This window comes from Pogona vitticeps, chromosome 3, assembly GCF_051106095.1.
Source record: "Pogona vitticeps strain Pit_001003342236 chromosome 3, PviZW2.1, whole genome shotgun sequence".
NCBI lineage: Eukaryota > Metazoa > Chordata > Lepidosauria > Squamata > Agamidae > Pogona > Pogona vitticeps.
In genome coordinates, this window is record NC_135785.1 from 45,849,388 (window position 1) to 45,863,150 (window position 13,763).

Genomic DNA, 13,763 nt, shown 5'->3' on the forward strand with positions numbered 1-13,763 from the left:
ATATTTGTGGGAGAGTGAGGGGGAAGGCCTTACTGGCTATGCCTCCATTATCTGCACACCAAGTCCATCTTTCCCCTAATTTCTACTCATTCAGCAGAATTCAGAAAGAAATTTAAGTGCTGTTACGTGTATAAGTTCTATACTACCTTGTCTCCCTATGTATTTCAATTGAGTGGAGAGACTACACAGCAGGACGAATGCTTGCCCACAGAGCCTGCAAGGGAGCAGGCATTTCTCCTGCTCAGACACACCACTCTTCATGTGGAGAAACTGCCAACGGATAGGGGAGGGGCTGGTTGCTCCTCTCTAAGAATGTAAGTAATGGCTCAATAGGGCTTTTTTGCGATGGGTATACATTTCTGACAGGCCCTAAATGTATAGAAATATTGTGGAGACCTGGCAGTGGCATGGACTGGACTAGTATGTGCAGTCTTTCTCTCACCACCGTGCATTTAACACATAAGAATACAGCTGTTAACTTCTTCTGTTTAAACTGTATCTGGACAGAGATGCCCCACCTCATTTTGGCTCTTTCCTGACAGCCACACAGGCTTTTAAGTGGGTTTTCTCTGTGGATTTCCCTTCACTTTATATACTCTGTAATTTTTACTACATGAACATACTTTTATTTGCTTATTCCCCTAATGGCAGAAAACCTTATAGGAACAGAATAATGGAATTAATAATATGGAAACAGAATTTGGGCTTAAACGTTACTATGATAATTATCTTTGGCTGTTGTATTATTTCGTCAAACAAAAGAAAAGTGAAAGCTATCAGAAACTGAGATGTTCTTTGAAGAAAGCAGCATGACAGAACCTTGAAGATCTTCTGTGAGGAGAAAAGGCTGATTTTGAACTTTCTTGAGATGTCAATCTTTGGTGAGCAATCTTAATGGTCTCAGTATTTATTACTGGCATTCCACACTTGCTTAATGAAATATCATTCATTATGCAACTTTGCAGTTATCAAAGATCACTATTAGGGAGTTGGGCCTCATTATTAGCAGAGTTATTGTACTTTGGAGATGAAGTTAGTGGCCATTTGTCTTTCTCAGTGCAATTAATAACTGCCCCCATGAGGCACTGAATAGGTTACATTTAGTGAGGTGGTATTATGCTCCCTCTTTTATCAGCACAGACTGCTGTGTACAGCCTTCAACTCTTGGCACAAGCTTTGGCATCAATATCTTTTCCATCTGCTGCGTCTCCTGTTATGTCCATTCTGTTTCAATGTAAATGAAGTTCCATCCAAAAAGCTGGGCAAGGAAATTTCATGCAGTGATGGTCAGTTTCTAAAGGTAAATGGCATATCATGGATCATTAGCAGTTTGGGGTTAATTTGGTATGGGCCACTAGTAATTCTAGGATTTCTGTCTCAAAATGCATTAAGTAGGGGTGTAAATCATGCACTTGTTCATTCTCATGTAATAAACAGGCTATCACACCTCCCCCCCCCCCCTTGGCTGTGAGTGATAGGATTTTTTTTCCCTGTTACTCAGCAAAATTTGTAGATTTGAAGACTGATCTTTGTGCAGTTTTGCAAAACTTGAAACAAGGACAACTGCTACTTAAACAATGTAATTTGTGCCAAAGCATGAAATAGATTGTTTGCATCTTGGTGATTAATCCCCTGCCTTTTCATGCTTGTTCTCTCCGTGTGTCTGTTACTTAGCTTCAGAAAGGGAAAATGTGCTGTAAACTTTTCATTCAAATTGTGCAAACTACTAACAAAAAGAAGCACCTGGCTTTGTGTCTGTCTCATGCTAGAGGAAAAAACTGATGGAATGGTTGGAGATTCTTTCCTAGGCTGTCTTGACTACGAGACATTGTTAAGATTTTTCCACATTCATATTACTAGTGCAGGTGAACCATAAGTAGCATTGATATTTTCAGGCTCAATCCAAACAAAGAATATTGTTTATTGATTGAAGAAATTAGATTTTAAAGTTAAATATCTAATCGAGCGGCTTTGGCAGCCAGGTGCGCAGTATAAAAGTCAAATAAATAGTTCCCAAGATTCAATCACGTGTTCTTGTCCAAATATATGATTCAGCTGATAAAGAGAATGGTGTGATTTCAGAAGCTACATTTGGAAATATAGAGCTGCCAGGGCTGGAGGTACACAAGATGTACATGCATCTGGTGGAATATGATGGAGTGATAGGGCCAGATGAATGAATGAATGAATGATGAGTGAAAGGCTGTGGAAAAGTTCAATGGTTTTTTCAAAGTTAAGTCATGGAAATCACCAACCGGAGTTGTCCAAAAAGAAAGGAGAGATATTTTATATATCTGGCTTACCTGAGAGATATATTTCCATTTTCTGCAGTGATTTCTGTGTTCCTCTGAATAATGTTTCATTCTTGGGCTATGCCCCATAATAGCAGGGTGTCTCCAGTTTCTTTACAAGTCCTTAGGAGGGTGGTGTGCTGAAATGAAGAGGTTTTGACATCTGTTGGCCAAAGTAGTATGGCCCCTCCATCTCTTTAGCCACAGCTTTCCCTTTCACCCCATCTCTCATTTTGATAAGGTTGCACAACAGCTCAGAACCTTGGTTAATAAGCAGATTTGCAATGATTGAGATCATGATTGGCAATTGTGGTCATCCAGGGGATAGTGGACTCATAATAAATGGTATAATCCAATAACATCTGATCCTTCCAAAAAGAGAGGAAGTATTTTTTTAAATTGATAACATATGAAGAAATCAGGTATGCCAAATATGAACACCTGGAAATGAAAGAAAATCAGAACATAATGCAAAGCAAAATTCTATAGCAGGCTTGCTTCAAGACTGCTGTAACTCACCCATGCTGTCCTTTTTAAAAAACTTCCATTTTTATTCTGCTTTTACATGGCACTAAGTAGCTTCCCTTCCTGGAGATTAGTCAGGCCCACACTTGCCTTCAATGGCCCCACAACTTCAGGTGCCCTCACACCATTCATTCATTCATTCATTCATTCATTCATTCATTCATTTACACGCCACTTTTCTCTTTAAAAAAGACTCCAGATGGCTTACATCATAAAAAAATAGTATTCAAAGCTAAAAACAAAGAGTATAGAAAGGCAGCTTACATCATTAAAAGACAATACTTAAAGATAAAAACAAGTATATAAAAATATTTAAAAGGAACAAATAAATCCTATTTTTTTTTTTTTTTCTTTATTATTATTATTAATTTGGATTACAAACTACCCCACACCCTCCCCCCTTTGAGGACAAGGGTTCAGACCTCGATATAGATCAACTTTCCCAAATTTCAGAGAGCATTAAAACATAAACAAACACAGCTGAGGGAAAAACAAAAAATACGAAGAAAAAGAAAAAAAAAAACCAACACAGTTCACCAACCACATTATCCTATCTTCATATCTGACCCTGGGCCCAAACATATATTAAGTTCCAGCTTTGTTTTGCATAGTCTCTTGGTTGATCTCGTAGTGCTTCTGATAGTGTGTCCAGTTCTATAATGTCCAACAGCTTCTTCAGGTATTCCTCCATTGTAGGTACCTCCTCACTTTTCCATTTTTGGGCCCAGAGAGTTCTAGCTGCTATCAATATATACATCAAGCAATATTTAACTTTCTTATCAGTAATCTCTGGCATAATGCTTAACAAAGCTATTTCAGGTTTAAAATTTAGTTTCCTTTGAATAATTCCCTGTATCATATCCCACAACTGTGACCAGTAGGCCCTGGCTTTTTCACATGACCACCACATATGGTAATAAGATCCCATTTTTTTTTTACATTTCCAGCAGATATTGCTGCTTCCTTCTGACATTTTTGCCAGCTTTATGGGAGTGTGATGCCATCTATAAAACATTTTGAGGGTATTTTCTCTTAAATTAACTGGCTTAATCATTTTATAACAGCCTTTCCACATCATTGTCCAGTGATCAATGTCGATATTATAACCAAAATCCCTTGCCCATCTTACCATTGTCTCCTTCACCCTCTCATCCTCCATTTCATATTCCAATAGATATGTATACATTTTCTTTATTATTTTCTCATCAGAGTGGATCCAGAGTTTATCTACCTGTACTTCACCTTCAAAAAAGCCCAAAATTCTATCTTTTCTGTATCTTGATTCTAATTTGTTCAGCGACCACCAGTCTGTTGCCACCCCTAGTTCCTCTAATTCTTGTTTGCTTTTTAACTTTTGTTCTCTGTTAAGCAATTCTTTGTAATTTAACAACATCCCTTTCTGATTCATCACTTTCATCGAAAATGCCTCTATGGGGGCTACCCATAGTGGGATTTTTTTGTATGTTTGTGCTCGAAATTTATACCAGACTAGACCCAAAGCTTTCCTTACAATATGTTCCGTAAAATGAGATTGTTCCTTATCTTTCCCATACCACACATATGCGTGCCACCCCATACTTAAATCATACCCCTCTAATTTCAATAATCTTTGATTTACCAGGGTTATCCATTCTTTTATCCATGTCATTGCACACGCCTTATAGTATAATAACCAATTTGGGAGCCCTACACCACCCCTTTCTTTCAAATCCTGTAATAGCCTAAGTTTTATTCTTGGTTTCTTAGTATTCCATATAAATTTAGTTGTCAGGCGATCCAGTTCTTTAAAGTATTTAAAGTTCATAAGTATTGGTAAATTTTGGAAAAGGAATAATAGTTTAGGCAAAATCATCATTTTTATCGTTGCAATTCTTCCCATCAACGATATTTGAAGCTTGCTCCAATCTTCCAGATTCTTCTGCATTTCCTTCTGTATTCTAAGATAATTCTCTTTCATTAGATTACTGGGTTTTTTAGTGATAATAACTCCTAAATATTTAATTTTTTGAACTACTTCAAAGTTACTTTCTCTCAACAGTTTTCCCACTTCCTCTTTCTTTATGTTTTTGATCATGACTTTTGTTTTTTGATAATTGATTTGGAGACCTGCTACTTGACCATATTCTTCTATAATTCTTAATACTTCCTTTAGGCCATCCTGCGGGTCCTCAAGTATTATTACCAGATCGTCTGCGTAGGCTTGTACCTTGAATTCTTCTCCTCTAATTTTGAGGCCTTTGACTCCTTCGTTAGCTCTTATTTGTCTATTTAGAATTTCCAACGTTAGTATGAATAGGAGGGGAGATAACGGACAGCCCTGTCTTGTGCCTTGTTCAATCAGTATGCTCTCTGTTAAATTCCCATTGACCTTGATCTTGGCTTCCTGCTCGGAATATATTGCTTTGATTGTTTGTAGGAATTTTCCTTCCACTCCCATTTCCTTTAGTTGCAGTATCATAAAGTCCCAGTTAACATTGTCAAAGGCTTTTTCTGCATCCAAAAATATCAACATCAACTGCTTTCCTGGATGAAGCTCATAATATTCTAAAATGTCTATTATCGTCCTTATGTTTGATGACAATTTCCTTTTGGGGAGGAAACCTGTTTGGTCTTTATGTATTATTTCTCCTAATATTTCTTTTAATCTTGAAGCCCAGATGGTTGTAAAGATCTTATAATCAACATTTAATAGTGAGATTGGTCTATAATTCTTAATTTTGTTCTTTTCGGTCCCTTCTTTATGTATTAATGAAATATGTGCCTCTTTCCATGTATGTGGGATTATCCCCTTGGATTCGATGACTTCAATTAGTTTCTTAAATTGGGGCCTTAAAATCTCTTCAAACGCCTTGTAATATTCAGCTGGTAGGCCATCTGGACCTGGAGATTTACCATTTTCTTGTTTATTCCAAGCCTCTTGAATCTCCTCCATTGTGATTGGTTTGTTTAATTTCTCAAGTTGTTGGGGGTGGAACTTCCATTTTGAAGATTTATTCAGGTATTCCCGTTGTTTCTCTTGCTCTACCTCCCTTTTCTTATAGAGGGCTGTGTAGAATTTTACTATTTCTTCTTCAATCTCCTTTTCTTAGAAACAGTAAACAAAAACAATACTAAAACACATTCAAAACATTAATGCATAGCAATTCATTTAAAAATTGCACTTAGGCACTGAAGGAAAGCTTGCCTGAACAGAAAGATCTTTGCCTGCTTGTACAAGGACAACAAAGATGGGGCCAGTCTGGCCTCCTATGGGAGGGAGTTCCAGATTCTGGGAGCAGCTAGGAGCAATCTCTTGCCTGACCTAAAGTATTAAGCACAATTTGGAAGGGAATTTTTTTGGTTGACAAGTCCCAGATTATCCCCAGCCAAATTCTGACCTTAAGCAATTATGCTAATAAATTCAGGTGGAGAGAAATTCCTTGGAAGCAATCACAGACTCTGTCCTGCAGATATTCCTTTCCAAAGATCTGGAAGTTAAGGGAGGATCTTAGCCCCCTGAAGTATTGGCCCAATCAATAAGCACTAATTTGAAATGCTAATGTTTAGCCTTAGCTTGTGCTAACAAGACTCTCATGGTCAGGTGAACTGAGACTACTTCCTTTGAAGCTAGACTTCAGTTAATAGGCTTTAAAAATTCTCCAAGTGGTGGTTCTATCCAAGATTAAAGAACTGAGACTTTTGTTTATCACTTCAAACATACCAATGGGCCAATAAGGTCAGGAAAGGGTAAATGCCTTGGCAAGGGATGGTCCTTTTTTATTTATTTATTTATTTATTTATTTAATTTATATGCCGCCCACACTACCCAAAGGTCTCTGGGCGGCTTTTTGTGATTGATTAGCACCTTAGTCATGTTATTTCCATACCAAAGGACACTTACCAATTGCTTTGAAATACACACTGCCTAGGAGCAGTGCCCTAGCTACATGTGATTCTATCACTCTGCACTAATGAAGATAATTTGATTGGATACATTCTTTTTCTCTCTTTAAAAAGCAGAAAAAGACTGTTGCATTACAAAATCTCAGTCTCCTTCCTGTTAATTTGTTTGCTGACCTGCACTCCACTTTGTCCAATTGCAATTGGCATTGATCAAGTCATCAGAACATCTGGTACAATCCTGAAACAAGTAGGCTACTTATGCTATTGAAGCAAAGGGAGAGCCCCTGATTCAGGTGGCATTAAAAAGGGACCATGGAATATATTCATAATGGCAATATATTACCGCCTGTCACAAAGACAGCATGCCACTGAATTACAGAGGGGTAAACATATTGTTTCCCTTCTTTTAAAAAATTCCAGTTTACCCACACTGGCAAAATTTGACTATGGGAGTTTGATGACACAAAGAATAATTGCTAGAACAGGGTTTTTACTGGAGCAACACAACTTTTAAAGGGCCAACTGGACCTAATCATAAAATTTAAGTGCTTAGGGACCAGGGGGTTGGCTTCACTCCCACAATTTTTGGGGATGTGCCCCTGAAACCTCTTTAATTGGGAGGAATTGGGTCCTACCTCCTCTACCAGTCCTAGGAAACCTTGCAGCATGGCAAACATGGTGTTCCACGACAAGGTGCTGTATGCACCTGTTCAGCTGTCCCTGGAGGCAAGTGGCAGCTCCTCTCCCCTCCTCCTCCTCCATAGGTGTGATAATCCTCTTGAGAGGTGCAGCCAAACTCTATAGGGATCTGGCTGGTCTCTCCCATTTAGCAAGGCATAGAGTGGGGAGGAACTGGAGGTCAGTCTTCCAAATACCCATAGGAAGGTTGACAGAGAGGTCTCTGTGATGGGGCTGCTTGTCCCTGCTTCTTCTTCTGTCAGTGGCATGCTCAATGCTGATTCTCAATCCTCCTAGCTTCTTGATGCTTGGCGTGGTCCTGATGGACCCAGGTGGCTTCATCTGATGGTAATAGTAACTTGGTTACACAGGCTCACAATCATGGTGGCAGACGGTCTTCCATTCAGCCTTCAACCTCTCCAGCAGTGGCAGTACGTCCTGGGCCACACACGTTTCCCAGGCTATGACATTGGCCCAACAGTCCTCGCTTGCATTTCTCTCCTCCTTAAATACCAGCCCTGTCATGGCTATACCTGTGGCCTTGGGGGTGTCATCTGTGTCTTCCTTGCCAACACCCCAGTTCACAGGTGAACTGTGTGTTGGGAATCTCACCCTTACTCTCAGGAAGGTGGAGAGCCCACTCTTGTGAAGGGGGGGCTTGCCAGTCCCACAGGGAGAAATGGAAATTTACCAATATGGACTTGAACAAATATTTACCATTGCTCTGAATTTTAACAGAGTTGTTCTTTTGTTTGCATCTGACATTATGGCTTCTGTGGGCTACTGCTTGCCCACTGTATCAAACAGAATGTAGGCCTGGTAAACCTTTGGTTCTTCCAGCAGAATCTTTGAGTGCTATTCACTGTATATCCAAAACAAGAAGCGAGTGGTGGAATAATGGAGGCAGTCCTGAAAGATAGTGGTCAAAATCCTGCTGCTTACGATGGGGTGCTGATAAGTATTGAGCCTTACTTAGAAAAAATTGAGCTAGAAAGCTATAGATTGCAGGGTGTATTGGCCAATTTGTCTATATTCAATGGTGCAAAAATCTGCTACCTATGATTTTAACTTAACTTTTATTTTCTGGTCCAAAGTGAACATAGTGGCACCTCCAGAAAAGTTCAGTGTGGAAGAGCATAGAACCGTAATCAAGTTCCTGTTTCTCCAAGGGAAAGGTGCAAAGCAGATCCATGATGAAATGTCAAAAACTATGGGTGAGAGTGGCCCTTCATATGCAACAGTTAAATGTTGGGTTGTCAATTTTTAAACTGGCCATTTCGGTGTGGAAAGTGAGAAACCCAGTGGAAGGCCTGTTTCTGTCTCTGTGCCTGCAAATGTGAAAGCCATCCATGACATGATCATGGAGGACTGCCAAATATCAGCCATAAGTATTGCTATATATCTAAGAATATCATGTGAAAGAGTTGGTGCCATTATCCACAACGACTTGGAAATGAGAAAGCTGGCAGCAAAGTGGATCCCCAAAATTTTGACAACCGAACAAAAGAAGAAACGTGTGGAGTCATTGGTGGCTGTTTTGTTACATTTTGCAAGAAATGAGTCAGATTTCATGGGCAAACTGGTAACTGGCGATGAGACATGGATCTACTGTTATGATCCTGAGACAAAGGAACAGTCTAAGGAATGGAGGCACAGTGGTTTCCCCAGGCCAAAGAAGTTACAAGTGCGAAGGTTGGTGCAGAAGCAAATGGCAACAGTTTTTTGGGATAAGAAGGGAATTCTGCTGGTGGACTACCTCCAACAGGGTTCAACCATCAATGCAAAATATTACTGTGCTTTATTGACAAAGTTGAGGCAAAACATCAAGAGAAAATGTTGAGGAAAGCTCTCCAAAGGTGTCATCCTGTTGCATGACATCGCCTCATGACACACTGCAGGTGAAACAATGGCCAAACTGATGTCCTTAGGCTTTCAAGTGATGCCCCATCCACCCTATTCTCCCAACCAGGCTCCTTCTGACTATTATCTGTTCCTCAAACTAATGCTGCAAATGAGTGGTTAGCCGTCAGAAGAATTTTATTTGCAGGGACTTAAGAAGCTGTGGGACAGATGTCGTAGATGCATTGACTTCTTGGGGGAATATGTAGAATAGTGGAGCAGTTATAGCTTCCTAGCTCAATTTTTTCTGGAAGGCTCAATAGTAATCAGCATCCCCTCATAGCATAGTAAATCATAGTAGAATATGCCCAATGAATTAATGGCGATTTAGTGAGCCAGGTCGTCTGTAAGTTCATTCAATTCAAATAGGGCTATTCTAACTCTGTCTTATTATGCTAAAGGAAGCATAGCACAATTTAGTAAGTCACAATTACAGCAGGCCCATTTGAATCAATGGAACTTACAGAGGACTCAACTCATTAAATCCCCATTGATTCAATGGGTCTGCTCTAGTTTGGTTTACTAGACAACAGATTGTTAGCCACTGAATCAACTGATAATACTAGCAGAGTGTTCCTATTTGTAACAATTCGCAAGCATCCACAAAAAATACTTGCTTAGGTGCCTATTTCCTGGTATTGCAGGAAATTAGACCTGTTATTCCCAGAGACTTTTAAAATTCTAGTTCTATCACATAAGCACACACAAAGGCAGGATATAACATTTGTGAAGACCAGTGGGACCATCTTGTGAGAATAAGGGATTTAGGTTTTTTGGAGAGAGGAAATGACTCCCTCTGGACTGATCACAGAGAACTTCAACACCTTTGCAGTTCTCTGAAGGAATTTTGGGAGTTTGCCTCTGTGACATACACCCTGTGTCCTTTATTTTGCTTTAAACACAAGTCCACCCTCTGGATGTATGTCCTCACTTCACGCTGCCACCAAGTATTCTTCCCTCAATACCAAATAGAGAAATCTAAGACAGGTGCTGCAATACAACGGATTTATTGATAATATAGATGTTATACAAATCACAGGAGAAATCACAGATTAGAATTATTCATTAAATATCATTTGCTTTCACTTGGGTTTGTAGGTGTTCTTATTTACTTTTACAATATTCGTTGACTATCTACTTATTCTCTATGCATTTGAACGCTTTCCTATTCTTTCTAGCCTTCCAACTTTCCAATCTCTGTCATAACTTTCTCAATTCAGTCTCCTAACTCTCTCTCAATTCCCTAACTTCTTCTCTCCAGCTATATTCTCTAACTGTCTATCTAACTGTCTAACTGTCCTCTTAGTTCTGCCCCTCCTGTCCTCTCATAGGCTCCCCCCTTGAGCTTCCAATGATGGACAGGCATGACGTGGGGGTTTCGCTACAGCCTCCTTGGCCCAGAATGCAGAGGTATATTCCCAGCCCCAGTGTTCCCCTCTTGATACTATGAGAAACATAGGCACAGGAAAGAATGATACAGATCAAGGCTTGCAAGAGTTGTTTGCTCAGAGATCAGATGTCTGAATCATAGCAATGTTAACCATGCATTTGTTCTATGGTTCAGTGGATATCTTAGTCCCAAAGAAGTCAAGGTAACTGGTGAACACTTGTAATGTATGATGCTGCCTTAAAATACAACTATAGTTCTAATGAAATTTCACTACTTACTTCTGCCAACAACATTCAACTGAAAACTCACAAGTGCCCTCCCAGATTGCCTGGGTGGAGAGAGTGAAGCCTTCCGATATAGCATCAATATTCAAGGGGAAGAGATAAACAGAGCTCTGCATCATTGCAGCTCTGAGTAACAGCGATGGACTCACTGAAATGTGACTAGATTTATTACTTTCTTCCAAAGAACAATTGCCTGCTTGGTGTCCTCAGTAAATAATGTTCTCTGTGTGCCATCTGGGCACATCATTAGTCCAGGAGACAGTGACACAGGAGTTAACCCTTGTAGAACTTTATCATCTCTAGTGTACATGATCGGACCTCAAGAAGTATCTTTATGAGTGTTAATGATTAAATTCTCTTTGAAGATCACAACTGAGTTGCCCTGCCTCCTGAATGGAGCAAGAACCTGTCTGATAGTTGATCAGCATCTTTATAGAGTATAGTGTAGTCAGTGGAAGGCCAGAATGAATAAGACCTTGGGAAATGCAGGTTCAGATCCCATCTTAGTCATGAAACTCAGTGGGTTACCTTGAACAAGTCTATGTATCTCTCACCCTAATTTATCTTGTAGGGTTACTGTGCAGGCAAAATGTGGAGACGGGCATATATGATACTTTGTGCTTCTAGACGTAAGGGTGGGATAAAATGTGAAATCTGTCAGTTGTTTAAAAAAACTTATCAACATCTGAAGAGCTGGGGAACAAAACATGAAAGCTTATTCCCAATAAAAATTGTTAGTCTTTAAGGTTCCATAAACTCTTTGTTTTTCCCTATAACAAATATCCTTACTGCTGGTAGCATGAGGAAAGTTTATGTGCCATAGAATAGTACATCAAAGTCATCAGCAACACATCTTTAGGACCCTTTCCCCCATAAATGGAACTTTTATTCTATATACCCTTGTGTTTATGGGAGGTGTCTCTTATTTCAATGTGGTGAACCTTACAGCTCAATAAAACATGCCGAATCTTTCCTGTTGTGTTGTTGAATGATATTAGAGAATGTGTAATTGCTCTTGGTTTTACTGTGATGGTAACAAAACTATGAACAACACTGAACCTGAGATTCAGATGTCAGATGTCAAGACATACAACTTGACTGTAACCACAACTGAGATAGCAACTGCTTCAAATATATATAGTTAATACTAAATACATAATATATACATAAGAACTGAAACTTGATCCAGACAAGACAGAGATGCTCCTTATCAGCCAAAAGGCAGATCAGGGAACAGGGATACAGCCTGTGCTGGATGGGGTTACACTCCCCATGAAAACATAGGTGCACAGCTTGGGGTTGCTCCTGGAATAGTCTCTGAGCCTGGATGCCCAGGTTTTGGTGGTGGCATTTGCACAACTAAAACTTGTGTGCCAGTTGCACCCATTCTGACCTTGTGACAGTGACACATGCCTTAGTTACATCCCATCTGGATTATTTATCACACTCTATGTGGGGCCGTGTTAGGAAACTTCATTGGGTTCAAAAGATAAATGAAGATGGAAATAGAGGAGGGGTTTTTTCCAACCCAACAAATATGTCACAAAGTTGTCTCCTCAGTTAATGCTGCCCAGAGCTTTCTAGGGCTGTGCTAGAAAGGAGCAGGGTGGCTCTTTAAGGGGCAGGATGGATCAATCTAAGTAGAAGCACATGTAATGACAAAATTTGGTTCAAACCAAATGGTACCAACAAATATCCATATATCAGTCTAAGCATCCATCTGCTCAGGTCCTTTGAGAAAACTCAAATGGAAAGAGGGGAAATATTTTTGTCTCACACCATGGTTTCTTTGATAGCATTGAATATAAGTATTGTAACCTCACATGCAATAGAGAGAGAAGAGTTAAACCAGATAGCCAGTGGGGACTCTGCTCTAGTTCATACATTCTATGGCATTCAAAACCCCTTCCCTCTCCCTTGTCTTCTCTCTTTTCCTGTTTTGAAACCAGCAAGGGTTTTCACAGGTGAGCTTCTGGAGGCTGAAGCCTCTGCAGAAGGACAATAAGTCAAACTCCTTGAACTCTAGTTGAATCAACATGCATTTCTATTTATGTAAACTGTTTAAGTAATTAAAACCAAATCTTGTGAAGGAGGGTTGGGAGGATGCTGGATCTTATCAAGAATAAAAAATTGTTTTTTTCTCTCTTTCTCTAAATACATGAATTTGGTTCTAACCAGCTCTTTGGGTAGCTGCTGTGTATGAGTCCTTCCAAATAACTCCACTAGATTTACCAAAAACCTATACCTTTAATAGATGGAACATAAGGAAGGCCTAGAGGAATTGCTTGAGTACATAATATAGGACTTTGATTAAATGGGAGTTAAGATCATTGGAAGCAATAGACCATAGACTGGAGTGTATATAAATGCAGTGCCTCCAAGGTCACTCACTGCCTTGCCTCTGTTTCGTACTTTGTTTATCAATGAGCTGCAGCAGATCTATGGATTCTGCTTACCATACCCTTTAAACATTCTAAAACATTGACAAAATACTTGGCAGAAGTGATTGTGATTATGGTGGTTTTATAGTGGTTTTATAAGCTAACAGGAAACTGCAGGTAGCCATGATTAGACAGGTAGTCTATGGCAGAATACAGATACAAGTATATTTGGAATATTAGTGATTATTCCTCATATCCTCCATCAATAGTGCAGCATTAGGTTCCACACACCTGCCTCTTGCCTAACCCTAAATTCTTCAGCACAACTGGGAAAAGTTAAAACCTGTGTAAGTTGTCAGGCATTTTCTGACACACACACACACACCCAAGAGAATCTCAATATGTTGAAGGTTAAGTTCAGGGTTAGGGTTGT